At 34.7% G+C, this 7,775-nt stretch overlaps 1 long non-coding RNA gene across 1 annotated transcript; it reads left to right on the top strand.

Moving 5' to 3' along the window:
* Positions 1-5,455: 5,455 nt before the first annotated feature.
* On the top strand, positions 5,456-6,821 carry LOC129350839 (uncharacterized). The gene is made up of 2 exons (XR_008604400.1): positions 5,456-6,490; positions 6,605-6,821. It is a non-coding gene; the product is annotated as an uncharacterized LOC129350839 (long non-coding RNA).
* The last annotated feature ends 954 nt before the right edge of the window (positions 6,822-7,775 follow it).

Genomic DNA, 7,775 nt, shown 5'->3' on the forward strand with positions numbered 1-7,775 from the left:
CCACAAAAAGTCCCTCTGACTGATATGTTGTTATATAAGGCATCATTAGATTATTAATAGTGGAGCATCAGTGTGTCAGCAGCAAGGTTTGAGGAGTATTTATCTTTGAAATTTGCTTCACCTGGCCTTTAACTAACAATAATTATGAACAAACCGGAGCTCTAACAAGCTAATTAAAGTGTGAGACCTTGTTAAAATATACCAAACCTCATGGGGTGATCCAACTTTTTCATGGTGCTTCTTTTATTTATTCACTCAGAAATTGCACCCAAGCTAAAATAAAACATTGATATTGCTTTAAATGTTGAAAAAGATCAATTTTCTGACTACTAGGTGCCCAAACCTTTGATTGCAGCCTCACGACACTTCCACGTCGTTCTGATCCTCTCTGGATGTCCTTGTTTCTTGTTATTTTCTTTCTGTGTGTTGCTCATTTGTCTGACTGGTTTACCACGGGATGTTTTTCTCGGTGTGTTTGGAGGAAAATGCTCTGTCCTCTCCTCTTTGTTTTTCCTCAGTGTTCAGAGAAAAAGTTTGGAGGGACAGTGAGCCGCTGTCTTTGGTAAATAATGCACGAAGCCACAGCCTGGAGACGACTTTCATTAAAGAAACCTGTTTGTGTGTTTTTTGGGGAAAGTGAATCCCACGAAACTGCAGCCGGAGATGAGAAAACATGAGAGGACTATTAGTTTGATGTTAGAGGTGAAGGTCAAAGAGCAGAAACATTCATCTGAAACTTAAATCCACGTCTTCCTCCATGACAGCAGGTTTTCTGCTGGGAGTTTTAGCTGTATGGATTTTTATGAAGGTCAGGAAGTTAATGAGAAGGTTGCTATCAGGACATTTGTTGGAGTTGTAGTCACACGAGGCACAAATGTGATGGAAGAAAATATTGTTTCAATTATTGATTTATGAAACACTCAGTAACCTGAGCTTCAGCAATATAAACTGATGAGCCATAATATTATGTTAGACCAGGGGTGTCAAACATGCGGCCCGTGGGCCAAAACCGGCCCTCCAGAGGGTCCAATCTGGCCCGTGGGACAACTTTGTAAAGTGTAAACTATGAATTTTAAATTTTAGCTTTTTCTTAAGGGCATCACTGCAGTAAGAAACAAAAAGGAGAAAATCTCATCAAGGTGTTTGTTTAAAAGTAGTTTCTGATGCAACTTTGGGTCTCTTTGACCACATTAATTAGTTATAAAGGCCTCCTTCTCTAATGAAGACATACCTAAGTTCAAAGAGTTGTCAGATGCTGTGGAAGATTAAATGAAGATGATGTGTTTTCATGTGCAGTTTGAGGGTCTGTAAACCTAAGAGCAGGGATTAAAACTGCAGAACTTTGTTTTATGGATTTTAAAAGGAAACAGGAAAGTTTTTATTTCCCTTTTGGGCTCTAAATCAGGGGTGTCCAACATGCGGCCCACGGGCCAAAACTGACCCTCCAGAGGGTCCAGTCTGGCCCTTAAGACGACTTGTAAAGTGTAAAAATTACAGAGAAGACATTAAGCGCAAATTGTAATTTTGTAAAATTGTAAATTTAGAATAATTTCTAGACCATGACAAGTTGTTTTGATCGTAAAGTAAAATACTAGATTACTCATTGTTCTTCTGTCATTTTGTGTCTCATTTTTGTAATATTTTGTCTTGTTTATGTTGTTTTTTGCCTGACTTTTGTCGTTTGTCTCATGATTTTGTCATTTTGTTTCTGATGTTTATTCTTTTGTGTTTCCTTTTTTTCTCGCTTGTGTTTTTTGTGTTATTTTTGTCATTTTGTGTTTTGCATCATTTGTTGTTTTTTGTCTCGCTTGTGTTGTCTACTTTTTTGTCGTTTTGGTTCTCACTTTTGTCATTTTTAGTCTCATTTGTGTCATGTGTGTAATTTTTTGTCTTGTCTATTTTTTGTCGCTTTGTAACTTTGTCTAATTTTTGTCTCTTTCTTGTTTTGTGTCGTTTGTCTAATTTTTTGTCATTTTTTGTCACTCACTTTTGCAATATTTTGTCTTGTTTTTGTTGTTTTTTGTCTTTTTTTGTCTGACTTTTGTCGTTTTGATCATAAAGTAAAATACTATATCATTCAGTTCCAGATACCTGTGACTAAATGTTTTGTTCCTTTTTAGAAACTCTGTGATCTGGAAGTTGTAATGTGGAAATGATAAACTGAGACATACTATTGTTCAATTTCACTTATATTTCTTTAAAAAATTCAGGTTGTTCATGATGTTTTGTAAAAAGATAATTCCTTAAGAGTGAACACTTTCAGAATGTACTTTTTTGCACTAAAACCAAAGGAAACATTTGGAGTTGTGGTTATTTATAGGTTGTTATGCTGTGATTTTACTGTCCGACTCACTTGAGATCAAATTTGGCTTAATGTGGCCCCTGAACAAAAATGAGTTTGACACCCCTGATCTAGAAGATGATGTGTTGGAATCCGGAAATTGTGACGACTAGATGAGCGTCTAGATCTTTAATGTTAATTCGGTGTATTTTTCTGGTCCAAGTTCAGGCAGCATGTCTGACACCCCTGTCCTAGAAGTAACTGCTCACTTCCTGTCTGATTCATGGAGTTCCTGACAGCAAACTTTTGTAATGAGATAATCAACGTCGTCCACTTCAGCTGTCGGCGTTAATGTCGCTGATCTATAATCTAAATAATGGACAGCAGTGAAACATAAACTGATAAATCATTAACGTCTCCATTAATCACATCACACTTGTTAACTAGCTGGACCAATCACAGCGGAGCATGCTGGAAATACAGAGACATAAATATTCATGTTAGGCAGGCTGTAAATTTAAAATACAGCCGAAATGCTGAATACATGACAAAGCATCTGAAATTACTGGAGAGTTTGTGTTCATTAAGCATCATTAAATACTCCGGTCAGACTGATTTACATCCAGAGCTGCTTTAAATCTGCTGCGCTGACTTTCATTTCCTGCTAGACAGAAAAACATCTGCAACCCCTTTGGGATGCAAATGATTTCAAATGCATAAATTAAAATTGTGAAACACATTACTCCAACTTTCCTTCAGATTTCTAGTAAGTTATAGATCTGAAGTTTACTTTTCCAGGAAAATAGGAGGGAGGTCACACTTTCAGCTGAATGGGATGTTTCAAAAAGATCTTCTGCATTGATTAAGTCACAGTTTTCCTCCTGAATATATTTAGATTTCACTCCTTAAACTTTTGTTCTGTGGGAATATCTATAAAGAACATGGATTCATATAATAGTTTAGTTCACAAACTCGGATAAAAAGCGCGATTTTTGTAATTTTTATTTTATTTTGTTCATATTTCATTAGTCATTTTTAGATTTTCTTAAAAAAATTGAAACTATAGTTATTCACAGTTTATTCTTGTAATCTTATCAACATTTCATTAATATTTAAATAGTCTCTGTATTTTTTAATCATTTTGTCTAATTTATTTATTTCATTTTATTTCAGATGTCTGTTGGGGGGGAAAAATCTATTATTTTTTTTAAAATCAAAGCTATGGTTAGATGTGTAAATTCGTAGTTTATTTTGTAATATTACTAATATTTTATTAATATTTTAATTGTAATTTTATTTTAGATGCTTTCCTTTTTTATTTGTGGATATTCACAGTTATAGGTTTTTAATATTATTTTACATTAGACATGTAAATTTGCAGGTTTTTGTCATTTGTGTTTGATTTTAGAAATATCTTTGCAGTATTAACCTTGAATTTAGAAATTTCATCCGATACATAAAAAGGATATATATCTATGAAATTACAATAAATATGTGAAAGTATTTTTATGTTAAATATATGTTTAATCATCATTTTTAAATAATATGGTTGGAAAAAAATCCTTAAAAAGTTTAAGCAACTGTTATTAACAGTTACAGGTTATTTTACATTAGACATGTAAATTCACAGTAAATTGTTGTAATTTCATAGATTTTTTTTCTGTATTTACACATGACAGAACTGGATTGGTGAAAGATTTACAGTTTAGAGTTCCAACTCTACATAGACTTTCTAGTGAGTTAAATATCTGAGTTTCACTTTTCCGAGTAGAAAGGAGGAAGGTCAGAACTTTCAGCTGAATGGGACGTTTCAAAAACATCTTCTGCATTCATTAAGTCACAATATTCCTCCTGAATATATTCGAATCTCACTCCCTAAAAGCAGCTTTTGCTCTGTGGGAATACGTAGAAGAAACAGGAATTCATACAATCGTTGAGTTCTCAAACTTGAAGAAACAGAGGTGGGAAAGCTGATCGCTCCGTTCTGACGCCGTTATTTAAAATGCATCCTGAATAACCTAAATCAAAAATTAATTACGCAATCACAATCAATCCGGACAACAGCGGAGCGGATGACAGCTGAAGTCTTTCTGCACGCTGCGACTGTCAAAGGCCTAATTAAGACCTCTGTAGCTCACATCAAACGACCTTGTCTGGGCAGCTCTGTCAGTGACTGACACAAAGTGGAGATGATGAAGGAGGAACAATGAGACTGGGAGCTGAGGGTAAAGGACTTTTATTATTTTATGTTGTTCTGTGGTTCTGAAAACGCAGCTTAATGTGATCCGCTGCAGACAGAGAGCTGTCCTTGGTGCTGAAAGAGTCTGAAGCCTCACCTCACCTCTGAATTATACAGAGAGAGTTTGAGAACGTGAGCTGTTCTGCCATAAAAGACGAGCAGAGACGAGGGTGAGCTGGTGGTCGCAGCGTTTCCATTCACCTCAAACACATTTTCTTCCTTTTTTTCTTTTCTATTTGCATTTTTTGCTCTTCAGTCTTTGTCACTGCTGAACCTTGCCGAGTGGAGAGCTGAACAGACAGATATCCACTGTTAATGTGGCTCAGAGCAGATGCTTTGTACCCATTTAAGATACTAAAAATGAAAAAACAGAAATTACCATGCAAACTTCAATAACGAATAACTGTAAAATTACAAATGCCTTTCGTAGTTTGTCTCTGATTTCCTGGGCAAATTACAATTCAATTCAATCTTTATATTTTCAATCTGTGCAATGAAATTAAGTGCAATCTTAAAAGAAAGCAGTGCAAGTTAAAATTGAATAATAAATAAATAAATAAAAACAGTAATAAATATCCCATAATATAAAATATATACTAAAAAAACACATTTCAGATGCACGCAACCAGGCTTCTTTCAGTCTTTTTATCTCTTAAATATAATAAAAATAAATAAAATATAATTTAAGCATATTTAAAGTCCATTATTTGAATGTTGCTATCTTTTGAAAAACAGCAAAAATTTTTAATTTCATAGATTTTTTTCATCAATCTATGTCAATGTACAGAAGAAAAAATGAAGAAAATATAAATTAATGTTTACTTCACCGACTTAAATAATTTTTAAATCCTCTGTGTGTAATTATGTAATATTTTTATTTCTTTATTTATTGTATGTTTGTTTAAATTACTACTAGGGCTGGAACTTATGGAGGACTAAAAGTGCCAAAATTAAATAAATAAATACATCATTAAATAATTAATTAAATATGTCATTAATTAATTAAAATTGGAATTAAATATTTCATTAATTAATTAAAATTGGAATTAAATATTTCATTAATTAATTAAAATTGGAATGAAATACTTAAATGTGTTATTAAATAAATATATCATTAAATAATTAAATATGTCATTAATTAATTAAAATTGGCATTAAATATGTCATTAATTAATTAAAATTGGCATTAAATATGTCATTAATTAATTAAAATTGGAATTAAATACTTAAATGTGTTATTAAATATGTCATTAATTTATTAAAATAACAATTATTTTAAGTAAAAAACATATTTCATTATTTCACTATTTAATTAATTATTTCATGGTCCTTGCGTTGCAGTGGATCATGAATTTATTTTATCTGTCAACCTCGCCCGTCAAAGTCGGTGGGCGGATCCTAACACCTGATTGGTTACCCTGCACATCAAGTCAAGGCAAATCGATTCCAGATAATGGATTGACGCAGAGCTTGTGAACACATTCCGATACACTGGGTGGCGCTATTCACCTCTACGTTGGTTTGGATACTCAATAAAACAAAACTTTATTAGCAACCGCTAAAGACTCGGTCCTCTTTCCCAAATGTTGATACATGCGGTGCAAGACAAATTTTCCTTTAGCATTTCCTTTAGCATCTACTCGGCGCGCCACGGCTCGTCTCGGTTTAGTTGTTTTTCCATTACATTGAGTACCACCTCATCGTGGGTTGAGTCGTCATAGCACGGTGGCCCGAAAGTCCCTTACCGTCATTTTTTGTGCGACACAAACGCAATGCAACAATGTACATGGAGGCGATAGTACACCTGCTGCTCGGTCTGTGGCTTTCTGTCAGATTCAGAGTAACAGAAGAGTCGGAGAAAGCTGAGAGCGGCGAGTCGAAACACTCAGGAGACACACAGGAGAGTTTGGGAGGCGATACAGCAGTATCAAGCTGAAGACAAGAGGATATGAACGAGACGACATATAAGGGTAAGCTAATGCTAGTTCGCTAGCTATCGTGTATCAGTCCTGTGAACGACCCTGTAATGGCTGCAGTTTGTCGCTATTAGGTATTAAAATATGTATGCTGTGTATGTGTTTCAGATGCTCTCTGATGAGACTTCATGGGATTTACCTGAAGCAGCAGCACATGAGCCTGCAGTGGCACAAGGTGTAGAGGAGGAGGGCAGAGATGTACAGGATGCACTGATGCACTACGTGTCATGCAAAGTTATTCTTCTTGTTATACTTCTGTTTTTCTGTCCCCGGACCGCTATTGTTTTCTTTAATGCAATTCTGACAATAAACTTTTGTAGATGTGTCTATGCTATTGTTTGTTTGTGAAGGTTAGCAAGATTAAATAAAAATTAAACGCCAAAACATTAAAACAGCTGTTTTAAGAAAATTCCAGTTTGATAAATCAGTATTGCTTTGGTGTAATTCAGTCACCAGAATTATGAACCATAAAGGAGTTTGTGTTAAAACATGTTAAAATCCCATTAAACACAAATACATTATTAGGGAATATAGAATTGTTTGGTTCAGACTGTTGACTCTTTTCCTACCAGTGTCTTAACAGACAAAATGAAAAGTTATGATGCAATCACATAAGTCACAAAATAGTTTATTAGTCAGCAGCAAAATCAAAACTATTTACAATGTGCAAAGTACAAAACTGTGGTGGGCCTCTCCTACAGTGGGAGGGCTAAAAGTAAAACTATATACAACTACAGGTGCTGGTCTTATAATTAGAATATCATGAAAAAAGTTGTTTCATTATTTCAGTAATTCCATTCAAAAAGTGAAACTTGTATATTATACTCATTCATTACACAGAGACTGATATATTTCAAATGTTTATTTCTCTTAACTTTGATGATTATACCTGAATACTAACAAAAATCTCAAATTTGGTATCTCTGAAAATTAGAATATTGTAGAAAGGTTCAATATTGAAGACACCTCTAATCAGCTAATTAACTCAAAACACCTGCAAAGGCCTTTAAATGGGTCTCTCAGCCTAGTTCTGTAGGCTACACAATCATGGGGAAGACTACTGACCTGACAGTTGTCCAAAAGACAAGCTTTTTCGTGATATTCTAATTATATGACCAGCACTTGTAAATCTCAAGTCTATGGGAGGTTGGACTCGCTCACACTCGCCGGCTGCCCACTGCCTACCCAGCTACCCCAGCTGCCCCAGCACACCCAGGAATGACTGGTTGAAGGCAGTATTCTGGGCCAGCTTCATTCTCTCTTGCCTCGCTGAGGAGCA

Source organism: Amphiprion ocellaris, chromosome 16, assembly GCF_022539595.1.
Source record: "Amphiprion ocellaris isolate individual 3 ecotype Okinawa chromosome 16, ASM2253959v1, whole genome shotgun sequence".
Classification (NCBI taxonomy): Eukaryota; Metazoa; Chordata; class Actinopteri; family Pomacentridae; genus Amphiprion; species Amphiprion ocellaris.